This window comes from Cetorhinus maximus, unplaced genomic scaffold, assembly GCF_964194155.1.
Source record: "Cetorhinus maximus unplaced genomic scaffold, sCetMax3.hap1.1 HAP1_SCAFFOLD_2099, whole genome shotgun sequence".
Taxonomy (NCBI): domain Eukaryota; kingdom Metazoa; phylum Chordata; class Chondrichthyes; order Lamniformes; family Cetorhinidae; genus Cetorhinus; species Cetorhinus maximus.
This window is the reverse complement of record NW_027598038.1, coordinates 16,532-35,254: the sequence shown is the minus strand read 5'-3', so window position 1 is coordinate 35,254 and position 18,723 is coordinate 16,532.

Here is an 18,723-nt window from a genome sequence, read left to right as displayed (position 1 = left end):
TTCCTGAGGCGTCGGAGCTGCTGGTGGCCGAGAGAGAGAGAGTGAGAGAGAGAGAGAGTGAGAGAGAGAGAGAGAGAGAGAGAGACAATAACATTCTCCATGAATAAATCCTGGGCACATTACCAGGCAGGAGGCCATTCAGCCCACCGCCTTAGTGTTTACATAGGATATATGGCACAGAAAGAGTCCGTTCAGCCCAACCGGTCCCTGCTCGCGTTCGTGCTCCTCTTGACCCTCCTCCCATCTTCCCTCATCTGAGTCAACCCTCTTCTTCTCTCCCTCATGTGTTTATCCAGCTTCCCCCCCACCACCTTAAACACATCGACACGATTCACCTCCACCCCCTCCCTGTGGGAGCGAGTTCCACATTCTCCCCGCTCTCTGGGTAAAGACGTTTCTCCTGAATTCCCCCCCCCGATTGGAGATCTCTTGGGGTCCGTCTCCTATTGACGGCCTCTAGTTCCGGTCTCCCCCACCCCCCAACAAGAGGAAACACTCTCTCCGTCTCCACTCAGTCCAAACCTCTCATCGTTTTAAAGACCTCGATTAGGGTCACCCCACCACTTACAAGAGAAAAGAGCCCCAGCCTTGTCGATCCTTCCCCGACACGTACACCCTGACCTTTCGGGGATCATCCTCGTAAATCTCCGCACCCTCTCCGGTGCCTCGATATCCTTTGTTTAACATGGTGACCAGAACCTGCCCTCAGTGCGGTCTGACCGCGGGTACCACACGGGTTCAGTCAAACCTCCCTGCTGTTCAATTCTGTCCCTCCAGAAATAAAGCCCAGTTGGTTCTCTCACCCTCAGTCCTGTTTCTCTCTCTCTCTCTCCCCCCTGTTTGGCCCAATTGCCGCCCCCACCACCTTCTCCCCTCTGTGCCTGATCTCCATCACCACGTTCCCCTGTATTCCCATCCCTCTGACCTGACCCCCATTCACCCCTCTTAGCAGTGATGACCAATGACGTTTGACGACGGTTGTGCGTGGGGTGGGGTTGGGCGGGGGTAAGGAGACCTGCCGCACCCACTCCCAGGACACACATGCACACACACACACTCACATACTCACACTCACACACACTCACATACACACACACACTCACATACACTCGCATACACACACACACACGCACTCACATACAAACACACACACACTCACATACACACACACACTCACATACACACACACACACACACTCACATACACACACACACACACTCACATACACACACACACTCACATACACACACTCACATACACACACACACACACACACTCACATACACACACACACACACTCACATACACACACACACTCACATACACACACACACACACACTCACATACACACACACACACACACACTCACATACTCACACTCACACACACTCACATACACACACACACTCACATACACTCGCATACACACACACACACACGCACTCACATACAAACACACACACACTCACATACACACACACACTCACATACACACACACACACACACTCACATACACACACACACACACACACTCACATACACACACACACACACACACACTCACATACACACACACACAAACTCACATACACACACACACACACAAACAAACACACACTCACATACGCAAACACACACTCACTCACGCACACACACTCACTCACTCACTCACACACAGACACATACACACTCACGGACTCATCCACACACTCTCACATGCACTCATACATATGCGCACACACACATTCACTCTCGTACACACTCACACACTCTCAGACACAGACTCACTCACTCATTCACTCACTCACTCACGCACACTCACATACACAAACAAGCATGCACTTCCTCACTCACTCACATGCACACTACTCACATACACAAAAACACATGCACACACACTCCCGCTCGCTCTCTCAATCACTCACTCACTCAGACACACACACACTCACACACGCAGACACACACACTCACACACGCAGACACACACACTCACACACGCTCTCTCTCACACACACACATTCTCACATACACACACCCACACTCACTGACACACACTCTTTCACTCACACACAGTCTCACTCACATACACACACTCTCACTCATTCAAACACACACAGACACACACACACTCATACATATGTATGCACACACACACACTCACTCTCATACACACTCACACAAACACTCTCAGACACACACACTCACAAACACACTCAGACACATACACACATACACTTATATACAGACACACACACACTCATACACATACTCAAACACAAATGCTCACACACATACATACTCTCACACACAATCTCCCTCACGCACACTCATGCACAAGCACAGACACACACACACACACACATTCACACATACACACTCAATCGCACACATGCACGTGCACACACACATGTACACACGCACACACTCAAACACTTTCATACAGACTCATATACACACTTTTACACACACACACACACACACACACTCTCACAAACACACTCACAAAGACTCATACAGACATATACACACCACACAGACACATACAAACACACTTATATACACACACACTCTCACACACACTTACATTCACTCGCATGCATGCACATATACACGCACACGCACGCTCTCTCACACTCAAACACACTCACACAGACTCATACACACACACTTCTATACACTCTCTCTCACACACACACTCACACTTGCACTCTCACACACACACACACTTATGCACACAGGCACTCACACACACATACACGTTCAAACACACTCAAACACACACTCGCACCCACAAACACACACACACACAAACAGCATGATTTCAAGCCCTGTCCGCAGTCACAGTCACAGTCAGTGGGAGTGCAATTGTCTGAGTGGGAAGGGGGGGACACCATTGTGGCGCTCCTAAAATCGTTCAGCACTGAAGTGGGCTGGGGGGCAGTCTGTCTTGTCCCTTAGGCCTGTGCAGGCCTGGGGAGCTGCCCAGTTTGCCCCACCCCCCACCCCACCTGACCCGGGCTTTGCCTTTTGACCCCGCAAAATGGTCCCCCTCTAAATACACGTCCTGGTCACAAGGCCCCAGAAAGGTTGGGAGCGGGGAGGCGGGGGGAGCGGGACAAGCGTCGGGTCGTGTGCCGGCCCCCCCAGTCGACCAGCTGACTTACCGACGGCGGCTGCCCAGGGCCCCGGGGGCCCGTCGTCCAGCAGGAGCCTCCTCAGCCGGCCGCCTGGCTCGCTGGGGCCCCCCTCCCTCAGCAGGCGGCCGGCGGCAGGGCCCGGCGACCCGGCGGACCCCGTCAGCTCCCGGATCTCCCGCAGCGCCCGCCGGCCCTTGTCGTAGAGCAGGCGGGCGGGCGGGGTGCCGGCGGCGGGGTTCCGGCCGGCCCCCGGCGCCTGCCGGAAGAGCCCCCCGAAGCTGCCGCCGGCCTGGCCTGGGTCCGCCGGCGAGGGGGGGAAGAGCTGCGTCGCCGGGAAGGGAGCCGGCGCTCCGGCGGCGTTCCGGGAATCGTCCGCCCTCTTGCTTTCCTGCCGGGCCTCTGGGCGCTCATCTTCGGAGAAGCACAGAAACGGGTTAGTGACGGGCCACCAAAAAAAATCTTACCGCCGGCCGTCGCTTTGGTCGTAGCCTTTCGGTCCCGCGCCCGTCTCAGGACAAACACAAGAATGCCAAATTTCAGAGGGTCGCAACCCATCGACCCGACAGGAGAGACGGGGTTCGGCGTGTCGGGCTGACCGGCCAAGGTGTTGCCACGCCGCGACGCCTTGGGCCACGGTGAGCGGCGTCTCCCACTAACAGGAGGCCCGAAAAAGACGTTCCCGCCCACCACGCGGATTGAGCGTGGATCCCGGCGCTGGCGCACTGCTGGGTACGGGCGCCGTGCGACTGGCCGATCGAATCAACCAACGCGTCCCTTCGGTTGCCCGTCGTCAGGCGAAGTACAGGCCCCTCCCCTCACCCTTAACCAGGAAACCCCAAACAAAACGTCCCGCTCGTTCGGGGTGATTCCGCGATCGGGCAGCACTCGCCGCCCAATCCTGAGCGCGCCGACTCAGCGACGCCGACAGCCAGCCTGAGATAAAAGCAAGATACTGCGGGCGCTGGAGACCTGAAACAAAAATAGAAATTGCTGGAAAGACTCAGCAGGCCTCTGACGGCATCTGCGGAGGGAAAGACGAGAGTTAACATTTCGAGTCCGTCCTGATGAAGAGTCACACGGACCCAAAACGTTAACTCTGGCTTTCGAACCGATTTAAGACAATTTAAGCCCGGAACGTGGCTCATTTATACGTGCTCGAGGTACATTCATCCGCAGGGACCCGTCCTCTGCAAACAAAAGGGATATGTTCAAGCCTCGCGCCTTTTTTGAATTGGGGGGGCCCCTGTAGTTCCCCGTTGCTTTCCCCACGGCAACGCCTCAGCCAATCAGGGCCGACTCGCCAACCAGTCAACGCCCTTACCCCTCCTGCAGTATAAACTTTGAAACTTGGCATTCTTGCATTTGTCCAGACGCGTGCAAGGTGAAAAGCTTAGGCAACGAGTCTGCCTTTTCCAGAGAAAAGAAAAACCTAGTTTTTTTGCCTGCCTCGGTTTTTGATTGGATCGGTTTTTTCTCCATTTGTTCACGGGATGTGGGCGTCGCTGGCTGGGCCCAGCATTTGTTTCCCGTCCCTAATTGCCCCCCTTGAGAAGCTGGCGGTGTGCCTGTTGCAGGGGGAGCCATCTGTTGGCGGGTTTATTTGGCGGGCAGTTCCTGGTTTGGAGGGTGAGGGAGGTGGGTGTGGAACTCGTCGCGTTAAGGAGGACTGGAGTGGCTGACGCACGCGCGGCTTCCCAATAGAACTCACCCTCGCCTTTGAATCAGAGGGTTGTGGGTTCATGTCCCACTCCCGGAAACCAAGAACTGTGATTGTACTCGAAAGAGTTGCAATCTGTGACTGTTGGTAACTCGAAAGAGTTTCCCAATAGAACTGGGCGGCGCAGGTGGAGAACAGAAGTAATGTAAGTTAGTCTGGCTGGAGAGACTGCTTCTGTGGTGGAGTGGGATTAAAAAGGGGTGGCGGGGTGGGTGGGGTAGGTGGTGTTGGAGGGGTTGATAAGTCGATGGTTGAGTGGGGCAACCTCCACCTTAAACAATCACTCCCTCCACCCCAGACGCACAGGGGCAGCAGTGTGTGTGTACCATCTACAAGATGCACTGCAGCAACTCGCCAAGGGCTCCTTCGACAGCGCCGCCCAAACCCACCGCCTCTACCACCTAGAAGGACAAGGGCAGCAGACACACGGGGAACACCACCACCTGCAAGTTCCCCTCCGAGCCCCACACACCATCCTGACTTGGAAATATATCGGCCGTTCCTTCACTGTCGCCGGGTCGAAATCCTGGAACTCCCTCCCTAACAGCGCGGTGGGTGCACCTACACAACACGGGGACTGCAGCGGCTCAAGACGGCTGCTCACCCCCCACCTTCTCAAGGGGGCAATTAGGGATGGGCAGCAAATGCGGAGCCCAGCCAGCGACGCCCACGTCCCACGAACGAATAATGAAAAAAAATAATTGGCGGGTACAATTATATGATACAGCTGATTATTCAAAAAACTATTTTGCGCTAAAAATGAAAATTCACTCGATTTGAGTGAACAAAAGGACTGGAAAATCTGCCCAGTGAGTCAAAAGGATACATCGGCGTTGATTCTAGGGATGAAGACGATATTTTTAATCCCTTAATCATGTCACGGAACAAGATTGGAGTTTTGGAAACTGTTTCCCTCAATGGTAGATACTGAAATTGTAACTGGAGGATTCAAGGGGATAAAACTGAATATTGCTGGAAAAAAGGAGACATGCTATCAAAACTATTTGTGCTGTGCTCAGCAGGGCAGCTCCTAAGAAGCTACCGACATATACCATCAGCCAATTTAGCAACCGTACATTTGTCCAAGCCATGGACGTAAATTGTAAATAGCTGAGGTCCCGGCACTGATCCTTGTGGCACTCCACTTGTCGCATCTTGCCAAGCTAAAAAAATGACTCATTTATGCCTGCTCTCTGTTTCCCCGTTCGTAAACGGTCCTCTCTCCATGCCGATGTGTCACCCGCTACATCGCGAGCTCTCAATTTGCGTCGTAACCTTGTCAGGGGCCTTCTGGAAGCCGAAGTACAGCACATCCACAGGTTCCCCTTTATCCACCTTGCTTGTTCCCTCCCTCCAATAAGCCAGTCCAACCCGATTTCCCCTTTCACGAAACCATGTTGACTCTGCCTGATCGCCTCGAGGCTTTCCCAGTGCTCCGCTCCTTAACCTCCTCGATAAGCGACGCCAGATGTTGCCGCCGCAACTCGGCGCTCCTTGGGCGGCCAGTTGACCGGACGGCCGGCGCGGGTCGCGCTGGCGCCAACGGGATTCGACCCCCACCCTGCAGGAGCCAGTGGTGGAGCCTGCGGCATGGTGCGGGTCAGACGTCCCCCCCCGCAGCGATCTGAATGAAGGACCCGCGTTTCACAACGTGTTACGATTACCTGTACGCTCGGGTGTCCGTACTCGTGCAGCGTTTTCATTGTTTTACACTTTATTTTTATTTTGAAGATCGCCCTGATTTGTCACGTCATCCCAATTCGACGCTTGCCGCCATTTTCGCGAAACGCGACGACACGAGAATTTGGAGCAGGAGTTAGACCATTCGGCCCATCGAGCCTGCTCCCCCACTCAATCCGATCAGGGCTGACGTTGGGCATCAGCTCCCGCTTTCCCACCCGCTCCCCGTATCCCTCGATTCCCCGAGAGACCAAAACTCCGTCCATCCCGGCCTCCAACGTCTTCAACGATGGAGCGTCCGCAACCCTCCTGGGGGGAGAGAATCCCAAAGTTTCCCAACCCTTCGGGTGAAGAAATTTCTCCTCATCTCAGTCCCAAATGATCGGCCCCCTTATCCTGAGACTCTCCCTCCCGTGTTTTAGATCCCCTCCCCACCGAGCAGGGGAAACAATCTCTCCGCGCCCACCCCTGTCAAACCCCCTTCAGAATCTCGTCCGTCTCAATGCGATCGCCTCTCATTCTGCTAAACTCCAGAGAACATCGGCCCAATTCACTCAGCCTCTCATCGTCGGGCAAACCCCTTCTCATCCCAGGGACCCAAATCGAGTGAACCTTCGCTGTACCCGCCTCCGATGCGAGTCTATCCTTCCTTAAATACGGAGACCAAAACTGTGCACGGTTATTCCAGAGGTGGTCTCACCAAAACCCTGCACAACGGTAGCAAGATTTATTTACTCTTGTACTCCAATCTCCTTACGATTAAAGGCCGACATACCATTTGCCTTCCTAATCGCTCGCTGTACCTGCATGCTAACTTTCTGAATTCCTTGTGCGAGCACACCCAAGTCTCTTTGAACACCAACGTTTGCGAGTTTCCCGCCTTTTAAAAGATATTCTGCTTTCCCGATCCTTACGACCCAAGTGAGTAGCTCCTGAAGCAGTCAGACAGACCCAGAACGTTAACTCTGTTTCTCTCCCCACGGACGCTGCCAGACCTGCTGAGTTTTTCCGGCACCATCTGTCTCCATTTCAGATCTCCGGCCTCCGCAGTATCTCGCTTTTATTTGAATAACTTTCACACTTCCTGATGTTGTACTCCACCCGCCATCTTATTGCTCGTTCGCTTAACAGACGAAATTAGGAACAGGAGGAGGCCGTTCGGCCCCTCGAGCCCGCTCCGCCATTCGATAAGATGATGATGATCTGTTTGTGTTTCGATTTCCATGTTCCAGTCTAACCCCGATAGCCTTCGGTTCCCTCGCCTAACAAGAATCTATCTACCTCCGCCTTAAAAATATTCAATAACCCCACTTCCACCGCCTTCTGAGGCAGAGAGGTCCAAACTCGTACAACCCTCTGAGAGACAAATTTCTCCTCATCTCTGTCCTAAAAGGGCGACCCCTAATTTTAAATCATTGCTCCCCCCTAGTTCTGGACTCACCCACAAGAGGAAGCATCCTTTCCACGCTCACCTTGTCAAAATTTTGTATACTTCAATCAAGACACCCCTCACTCTTCTAAACTCCAATGGAAACAAGCCCAGTCTGTCCAACCTTTCCTCATGAGACAACCCACTCATTCCAGGTATCAATTTAGTAAACCTCCTCTGAACTGCCTACGATTCATTTATATCCTTCCATACCTCTCTGTGTCCACCCCCCCCACAGCTTAACTTTGCACCTAGTCTTGCATCATCGGCAAACTTAGATTCATTAGAAACCAATTATCTATCTTTCGATTCAAATTTCTGCTCATCCAGTACCCCATCCTCAGCATCCCTCCATCAATGTGAGATGATGTAGGCGCAGCGAATCCGTAGGGAGTGGGATCATTTCGTGGAGTGCACTTTTACCGATGCCATAAGTGCCGCAAGTGAAGTGGCAGAGCTCCGAGATGCAGAGGGATCTGGGTGTCCTAGTGCATGAATCACATAAGGCTCATATGGAGGTACAGCAAGTCACTAGGAAAGCCAATAGAATGTTATCGTTTATTGGGAGGGGAGTTGAATATAAAAGTAGGGAGGTTATACTTCAGTTGTACAGGGCGCTGGTGAGACCACATCTGGAGTACTGTGTACAGTATTGGTCTTTGCATTTAAGGGAGGATGTCAATGTGTTGGAAGCCGTTCAGAGAAGGTTTACCGGACTAATACCAGGAGTGGGCGGGTTGTCTTATGAGGGAAGGTTGGACAGGTTAGGCTTGTATCCGCTGGAGTTTAGAAGAGTAAGAGGCGACTTGATTGAAACCTTTAAGATCCCGAGGGGTCTTGGACAGGGTGGATGTGGAGAGGATGTTTCCTCTTGTGGGAGAATCTAGAACGAGGGGGTCACTGTTTAAACATAAGGGGGTCGCCCATTGAAGACGGAGATGAGGAGAAATGTTTTCTCTCAGAGGGTCGAGAGTCTTTGGAACCCTCTCCCTCAAAAGGCGGTGGGAGCAGAGCCTATGAATATTTTTAAGGCTGAGGCAGATGGATTCTTGATTAACAAGGGGGTGAAAGGTTATCGGGGTGGGGGGGAGGAGGTGGGAGGTTACAATCGGATCAGCCTTGATCTTGTTGAATGGTGGAGCAGGCTCGAAGGGCCGAGTGGCCCTCCTCCTGCTCCTAATCCGCAGGTTCGTCTGTTACCAGGTGTCACGGCTGTGGGGTTGGTGTTTTGGGTGTCGGTGCCTGTGACCCGATCGGTGCCCCACAGGCGCTGCCATCTTTAGTGGCGAGAATCGCTGTTTGAGGCCTTCGCCCACAAGCTCCGGCTTACCTCGCCAGCCAGAAATCCCCCCCCTCTCCCCCGGGGTTGCCACCCACGGGTGTGCCCCCACCCTTGCCGGCCAGCGGAGGACCCCCCCCCACTCTGCCGAGCGAGCGCCGGAGCGCTTGGGAGATTGCCCTTCCCAGGGGACTTGCCGCAGTCCGGAGTCGATTCTCCCACGAGGTGCCCCGAAACGCGTCACAAACGGGGCCGGGCGCGACCCCGCTAGGCAAAGTCGGCAGGCGCCTCGGGTGGCCAGATTTGCCGGTGTGGGGGTGGGGGGGGATGGCGGTGGGGGGGTGCGTGGATGGGAGGAGGCGGCAAAAGAAAAGGAAGGGAGGAAACTAGGCTTCAGCAGTGGGAACGAAAGGTTCCCACATGTGCCGATATACATCCACGTACACTGACATACGCATAGATTTCCATGTATTTACCGCAGCCTTTCTCTAAAACGCCGCACTGCATTCCCCGTTCTGTTTATCACAGAATCGCACAGCGCAGAAGAGGCCCTTCGGCCCATCGGGTCTGCACCGACACGCGAGAGACAACCCGACCGACCTACCCTAACCCGTTTACCAGCACTTGGCCCCATAGCCTTGAATGTTGTGACGATGCCAAGTGCTCACCCAGGATGTGAGGCAACCCGCCTCCACCACCCTCTCAGGCAGTGCATTCCAGACCCTCACCACCCTCTGGGTAAAAACATTTTTCCTCATATTTCCCCCCCCCAAACCTCCTGCCCCTCACCTTGAACTTGTGTCCCCTCGCGACAGTTTTATAAATTTCTACATTGACGTGACTGTTTAATAGCAAAACTGCAAACCGGTAAATAATATCAGGGAACGTAATTTGATCTGGCCCAGTCTATTGCGATGATGATTGGTTGCGTAATGGTGGGCAGACGGTCGCTGGGCTAGTGATCCAGAGGCCCCAGGCTAATGCCCTGGGGACCCGGGTTCAAATCCCACCAAGACCTCCGGGTGGAATTTAAACTCAGTTAATAAAGCTGGAATCGGAAGCCGGTTTCAGTCACGGGTACCGTGAAACTATCATCGATTGTCGTTTAAAAAAAAACCCATCTGGTTCATTAATGCCCCTTTAGGGAAGGGAAGTCTGCTGTCTGGGAACAGGCAATTACTGAGGAGCTGCCTCAGGGAGATAAGACCATAAGACATAGGAGCAGAAATTAGGCCATTCGGCTCATCGAGTCTGCTCCGCCTTTCAATCATGGCTGATAACCTCAGCCCCATTCTCCCGCCTTCTCCCCGTAACCTTTGATCCCCTTACCAGTCAAGAACCGATCTATCTCGGTCTTAAATACACTCAATGACCTGGCCTCCACAGCCTTCTGTGGCAATGAATTCCATAGATTCACCCACTCTCTCTGGCTAAATAAGTTTCTCCTCATCTCTGTTCTAAAAGGTCTTCCCTTTACTCTGAGGCTGTGCCCTCGGGTCCTAGTCTCTCCTACTAATGGAAACATCTTCCCCACGTCCACTCTATCCAGGCCTTTCAGTATTCTGTAAGTTTCAATCAGATCCCCCCCTCATCCTTCTAAACTCCATCGAGTACAGACCCAGAGTCCTCAAACGTTCCTCATATGTTAAGCCTTTCATTCCTGGGATCGTTCTCATGAACCTCCTCTGGACCCTCTCCAGGGCCAGCACATCCTTCCTGAGATACGGGGCCCAAAATTGCTCACAATATTCTAAATGTGGCCTGACCAGAGCCTTATTAAAGCCTCAGCAGCACATCCCTGCTTTTATATTCTAGTCCTCTCGAAATAAATTCCAACATTGCATTTGCCTTCCTAACTACCGACTCAACCTGCGGGTTAACCTTAAGAGAATCCTGGACTAGGACTCCCAAGTCCCTTTGCACTCCAGGTTTCTGAATTCTCTCCCCATTTAGAAAATAGTTTATGCCTCTATTCTTCCTACCAAAGTGCATGACCTCACACTTCCCCACGTTGTATTCCATCTGCCACTTCTTTTTAAAGATTAAGTACCTAATGAAAGTTCACAAATAATAAAGCTCAAAACTACTTAAACATGTCCTCAGTGTCACACGAGCCCGGGACATGTTTATGAACTGCGCGAAGATTTATTGAATGAAACCTTCAGGAAACCCCATCCCGCCCGTGGATGAGGTTTCCCCGAAAAACGTGAAGGCCGCCTGGGGCTATTCGCCGGCCCGCCAACCTTAAGATTGCCCAGGCAGCCTTGATAAGGACTTGAATTGGGTTTTTTTTTTAATGGCCTTAACAAGGCCAAGTTGACAGTTCGACACGTGCCCGCCAAACGTAGTATCTAAGTGACGCACGCCTGACATCACCGCGCGTCATTTTACCCCCGTCGGCATGCCAGCACCCCACCCCCCCTCCCCCGTTGCCTCGCCGCAGGCCGACGTCAAAGTTCGGCTGGTCAGGAACAAGGGGAACAGGGTGCCAAGCAACGTAGGGGCAAGGACAGAGCCCTGTTTGGCTCTGTTCTCCATCTTGCCACTGTCGGAAGCAGAGCTGTCCGATTGTACCACATGCAGCGCAGGTGGAGCAAGTCATCAGGAAAGCTAATAGAATGTCATTTATTGGCAGGGGGATTGAATGCAAGAGTAGGGAGGTTATGCTCCCAGTTGTACAGGGCATTGGCGACGGCACACCTGGAGTACTGTGTAGAGTATCTCCTTATTTAAGGGAGGATGTAAATGCGTTGGAAGCCGTTCAGAGAAGGTTTGCCAGTGAGCGGGTTGTCTTATGAGGGAAGGTTGGACAGGTTAGGCTTGTATCCGCTGGAGTTTAGAAGAGTAAGAGGCAACTTAATCGAAACCTTTAGGATCCTGAGGGGTCTTGGACAGGGTGGATGTGGATAGGATGTTTCCCCTGGTGGGAGAATCTAGAACCAGGGGTCGCTGTTTAAAAATAAGGGGGTCGCCCATTTAAGACAGGGATGAGGATGTTTTTTTCTCTCAAGAGGGTAGAGAGACTTTAGGATTCTCTTCCTCAACAGGTGGTTGAGCCTTTGAATATTCTTTGAGGCAGAGGTAGATAGGTTCTTGATAAGCAAGGGGTGAAAGGTTATCGGGGTTGGGCGGGTGGGGGCGGGAATGTGGAGTTGAGGTTACAATTAGATCAGCCATTACCTTATTGAACAGCAGAGCGGGCTCGAGGGGCCGAGTGGCCTATTCCTGCTCCGAATTCACGCGTTCGCGGAAGGAGCAGAGGGGACTTTTCTCAACTCTTTCATGGGATGTGGGCGTCGCTGGCCAGGCCAAGCATTTGTTGCCCCATCCCTAATTGCCCCTTGAGCTGGAGTGTCTCACTCGGGCCATTTCAGAGGGGACAGTTAAGAGCCGACCGCCTGGCTGTGGGTCTGGAGTCACATGCAGGCCAGACCGGGTAAGGTCGGCAGATTTCCTTCCCTCTTGGGCGTTAGTGAACCAGATGGATTTTTTTCAACAATCAATGATGGTTTCATTATCACCATTATTATTAATTTTCAACTCCGGATTTTATTAATTGAATTTAAATTCCACCAGCCGCCATGGTGGGATTCGAACCTGTATCCCCAGAGCATCAGCCCGGGCCTCTGGATTACTAGTCCCAGTGACAGTTACCGCCATGCCACGGTCTCCGCTGAGACTGAGGAGCTTTAGTAGATGACCAGTTTTTTTCCCTCAAATCTTGTCACGCCCTGCCCTGCCGACGATGTCGAATGCCATAGTGAGATCTACGAACGCAAGGGACGAGGTATAACCTGTTGCCTACACTTCTGCTGTAGCCAGTGTACAGATAAGATCAGGTCTGCTGTAGCTGGGAACTCGCACTCTGCTCCCTCAGCCTGCAAGTGGATGGGGCAAAGACCTTCCCCCGTGACGCTTGTCATGAAGCCATTAACGTATATATTATTGGAAAATATTTTCCCTTTAAAAAAGAGGTTTAGTCTGTGGGTGTGTCTTAACTGGATTAAAGATGCTTTGATGTGTACTCGTTTTGAGATGTAAGGGAGGTAGAGCGCATTTGCATTTTTTTGAATAGAGCATTCAAGAAGGCGAGTGAAATCTGACACCTAGCTAGCAGAGACCAAGCAACATGTTTATATTGCGAATAAAATTAGTACCGTGAAAGGGGTTTTATTGTTAGAAGAGGCTGGTGATACAGTGAGAATTTATATTCAATGAGCTGTGCCAAGTATAACTTCAGCATTTTTTGTGTGTGTGCAGGGCAGAGGCAATGGAAGAACAAAGCAGCTGTCAGCCTCCACAGGAACCAAAGTGAAAAGAACCTCATTTGGAATTCGTAAGGTGAAAATGCTTTGCCTGGTGCCTGGTTAAGTCTGTGGGTTGGCTGTTGCCTTAATGGAGATTAGTTTGGGAATTCGTTTAAAAGTTATGATCGTAGTAATTTGTAGCCATGCGTATATACGACTTGTGTAAATTAATAGAACGTTTCATTTAGTTTGATATAAAACCTCTCGAGAACTGGTGGTCTGATTCCTGAATTTAGAGTTGCAACTGGAACATGCCGCTTAAAAAATGTAGGTTATGACAGTTGTTTACTGTTTCCCGCTGGGATTTCTAAATAGCTCAGCTTTACCAACCGCTGTGTCGTAACGCGCTGAGGAGTGTAACACAGCCCCCCCCCGCAGCTGTTGCAATCTTCTCCGTCGCCTTTGTATGGGGGGGAGATTTTTGTATCGTGCGTGTGTTGTGAGTGGGATCCTGCCTTCTGGCAGAGAGAGAGGGGTGTTTGTGAACCTGCGTGAGTGGTTCCGCTGGATTTCCATCCTCGCTAGGCTAGGAAAGCGACCCTTCCCAGGTCAAATGATAAAAGGTTCTAGGTCAAACCCAAATGCAGCAGGAAGCTGTGGGGAGAGCACCAAACGCAGACCGGGAGACATAAGAAATAGGAACAGGAGTAGGCCATTCGACCCCTCGAGCCTGCTCCACCATTCAATAAGGTCGTGGCTGATCTTCATGTTTCAATTTCCACATCTAACCCCGATAGCCTTCGATTCCCTTGCTTAACAAGAATCTATCTACCTCCGCCTTAAAAAATATTCAGTGACCCCCACCTCCACCGCCTCCTGAGGCAGAGAGTCCCAACCCTCTGAGGGAAATCTCTGTCTGAAAAGGGTGACTCCTAATTCTAAAACAGTGCCCCCCCCTAGCTCTGGACTCACCCGCAAGAGGAAATATCCTTTCCACGTCCACCTTGTCCAGAATCTTGTCTACTTCAATCAAATCACCCCCTCACTCTTCTAAACTCCAGTGGAAACAAGCCCAGTCTGTCCGACCTTTCCTCATCAGACAACCCGCTCATTCCGGGTTGTGAACCTCCTCTGAACTGCCTCCAATGCATTTACATCCTTCCTTAAATAAGGAGACCAAAACTGCACACAGTATTCGAGATGTAGTCTCACCAATGCCCTGTTTAACTGAAGCATAACATCCTTACTTTTATGTTCAATCCCTCTCGTGGTTTTAAAAGGCCTAAAGCCTCAACCGAGTGGGACATCGGTTGACTTCTGTCGGTGAGTACTTCACCATCTGCCGATGTCAGGGGTTCGGTGGGAGGGGGCAACTTTGGTTCTGATAGGACCAGGTGCCCTCTTGATCCCATCACCCACGTGGAACTCTGTTGTCACGGGCCGCTTTGATTCCTTGGCATACATTGATCCATTGTTGAATTGCGAACGAAACTTGGAACCATGAGGGAGATAGTGTAAACCTTCGAAAGGACGTAGAGAGGTTGGTGGAATGGGCTGAAAAGAGGCAGATGCAGTTTAATGTGGATAAGTGTAAGGTGATTCATTTTGGTAGGAAGAACACGGAGAGAGAATATTAAAATACAGGGTACAATTCTAAAGGGGGTGCAAGAACAGAGGAACCTGGGTGTATACGGGCTTAAATCATTGAAGGTTGCAGGACAGGTTGAGAGAGCGGTTAATAAAGCATCCAGGATCCTGGGCTTTATTAATAGGGGCGTAGAGTACAAGAGCAAGGAGGTTATGTTAAACCTGTATAAAACACTGGCTTAGCCCCAACTGGAGTATTGTGTCCAGTTCTGGGCACCGCACTTTAGCAAGGATGTGAAGCCTTTAGAGAGAGAGAGAGAGAGAGCAGAAGGATTCACGAGAATGGTTCCAGGGATGAGGGACTTCAGTTCCGTGGATAGGTTGGAGAAGTTGGGACAGTTCTCCTTGGAGAAGAGAAGGTCGAGAGGAGATTTGATCGAGTTGTTCAAAATCACGAGGGGCTCTGGGACAGAGCGGACAGAGGGAGAAACTGTTCCCATTGGCGGGAGGATCGGGAGCCAGAGGGAGGCGGGTTTAAGGCAATCGGCAAAAGCAGCGACGGAGACGCGAGGAGAAACTTTTTCACGCGGCGAGTGGTTGGGATCTGGAACGTGCTGCCTGAGAGTGTGGGGGGGAGGGGGAGGCACGGTCCATCGAGGCTTTCCAAAGGTGGGGATTTGGATCATTAACTGAAGAGGAAGAATGTGCAGGGGAGGGGACTGGGTGAGTTGCTCCTGCAGCGGGCCAGGACAGGCATGAGGGGCCGAGTGGCCTCCTCCTGCGCTGGAACTGGATGAACGAGTGAACCCAGCGGCTTCCAAGCTTCATGAGTATCGACCTTGGCATGTCCTGGTTGGCCTTCAGTGGGTAGCCAGTTGCTCAAGCGCCAATGCAAAGTGCTGGACTTGGCATCTTTTCTTGTACTAAGGGAGTGTGTGCATGGTGGGCCCTCGTATTTGGAGCTTTCAAATCTTCGGGCTTACCCCTTTAGTCTATTGCTGACCGGAGAGCGTCACTACCTGCGAAGTGTTAGGTGCTAGTATGGAGAATACTGGGTAGATCTCATCTGCTGCTGGAGATCAGGCAAGGTTGGGTGCAGATATCCAGATCTTGGATGATGATGCCATGATACATTCTTTATTCTTTCACAGGATGTGGGCGTTGCTGGCCAGGCCCAGAATTTGTTGCCCATCCCTAATTGCCCCTCGAGAAGGTGGTGGTGAGCCGTTGTCTTGAGCCGCTGCAGTCCGTGTGGTGTAGGTACACCCACAGCGCTGTTAGGGAGTTCCAGGATTTTGACCCAGCGACAGTGAAGGAACGGCCGATATGTTTCCAAGTCGGGATGGTGAATGGCTCGGAGGGGAACTTGCAGGTGGTGGTGTTCCCCATGTGTCTGCTGCCCTTGTCCTTCTAGGTGGTAGAGGTGGTGGGTTTGGACGGCGCTGTCGAAGGAGCCTTGGCGAGTTGCTGCAGTGCATCTTGTAGATGGTACACACACACTGCTGCCCCTGTGCGTCGGTGGTGGAGGGAGTGAATGTTTGTGGATGGGGTGCCGACCGAGCGGGGCTGCTTTGTCCTGGACGGTGTCGAGCTTCTTGAGTGTTGTGGGAGCTGCGCTCATCCAGGCAAGTGGGGAGTATCCCATCACACTCCTGACTTGTGCCTTGTAGATGGGGGACAGGCTTTGGGGGGAGTCAGGAGGTGAGTTACTCTCCGCAGGATTCCCAGCCTCTGAGCTGCTCTTGTAGCCACAGTATTTATCTGGCTGGGTCCAGTTCAGTTTCTGGTCGATGGTAACCCCCAGGATGTTGATAGAGGGGGGAATTCAGCCGTCGGCAACCGATAAATTCACCTTTTTTTGACGTCGCGGCCACTGTTGCAACACCAGAAACGCGGCGGGCGAATTCGAGCACAGCAGGATCCCACAAACAAGATTAAGAGTAAAGAAACAAAAAAAAAAATACAATACCGTCGGCGCTTATTGCTTTTCTTCTCGAATGAAGCCCGCACGGGTTGAAGGTCCTTTTCATGCCTTACCGTCCTCCCTGTCGCTTTGAAGCAGCCTCAGGAGTTGCCCGCTCGAAGTCGGCACCTGTTCCGGGGGAGACCCGGAGCTCATGGGGACGTGCGGCTGAGTGCCAGGGCTCCGCGGGGGGGGGTGGGGAGTGTGGGGCTGCGCAGAGGGCGTTGGCCGTGGGAGTCAAAAGATGCCCTTAGCAACAGGGCCTAGGGGAGCAGAGATGGAGTGTGGAACCCTCAGGCATTATTCTCTTGAATGTTACATGGGGAGGGGGGTGGGGGTGGGGGGAGGCTGACCTCATAAGCCTCCCCGGGGGTTCCAGGTCAAACCTCGCAGGGGTCACAGTGGGCTTGCAACTGAGTGACCCCCCCCCCGAACCCGGCCAACCGGGTTCGCCGTGGTTTTGTCCTTTTATTGCGCGAGAGCTCCCGCAGCGAGTCTGCCGCTGGCGAGGCAGCCGCTTTTAAGGCAGGAGCGACGGGGAGCTGGTCTCATCTGCTCGGCCGCCCCCCCCCCTCGAGCTCTGTGCTCCGTCACTCGATAAGGTCCGAGCGTGGCCTCAGCTCCGCTTTCCTGCCCGTCCCCATCCCCCACCTCATAACCCTCGACTCCCCCCTCGCCGATCAGAAATCTGTCTCACTCGGCCTCGAATATATTCAGTGACCCGGCCCCCCCACTGCTCTCTGGGGGGGGAGAGAATTCCACAGACTGACCACCCTCTGAGAGAAGAAATTCCTCCTCAAATCCGTCTTCAATGGGAGACCCCTCATTCTGAAACTGTGCCCCCCTCCCCCTCGTTCTAGATTCCCCTCCCACGAGGCGGGGGGGAAACATCCTCTCAGCACCGACCCTCCCCCCCACTCCCCTCAGGATCTTCTCCTATGTTTCAATTTGTGCACAGCAAGATCCCACCATGTGATAATGACCTCAGGTCGTTTTTATTTGAAAAGAAAAATGACGAGGGCTGACGGTCACCTGTTGGCTCCCGGGACCACCCGGGGAGTTACGAAGAGGGGTTGGAGAGACTCGGGTTGTTTTCGTTGGAGCAGAGAAGACTAAGAGGGGCGACCTTGATCGAGGTGGACAAGATTATGAGGGGGCATGGACAGGGTGGATAAGGAGCAGCTGTTCCCCCTTAGTTGAAGGGTCAGTCACGAGGGGGACATAAGTTCAAGGTGAGGGGCAGGAGGTTTAGGGGGGATGTGAGGAGAAACTTTTTTTTACCCAGAGGGTGGTGAGGGTCTGGAATGCGCTGCCTGGGAGGGTGGTGGAGGCAGGTTAGCCTCACATCCTTTAAAAAGTACCTGGATGAGCACTTGGCATCATCATAACATTCAAGGCTATGGGCCAAGTGCTGGTAAATGGGATTAGGGTAGGTAGGTCAGGTGATTCTCGATGGGCCGAAGGGCCTCTTCTGCACTGTGTAGCTCCCCACCCCCCAAACCCAGGTCTCCTTCCAACAGCGGCCGTGGGATCGTTGACGTCCACCGGTTGAATGCCAAATTTCCTGGGGTCTCCCGCCACGGGGGAGGGTGTGGACAGGGGCGGCCTTAAAGGGACAGGCCCCGCCTGTGGCCGCAGGTGCTCCCGATCCCAGAAAAGTCCCCCTCCCCCCTCAACCGGG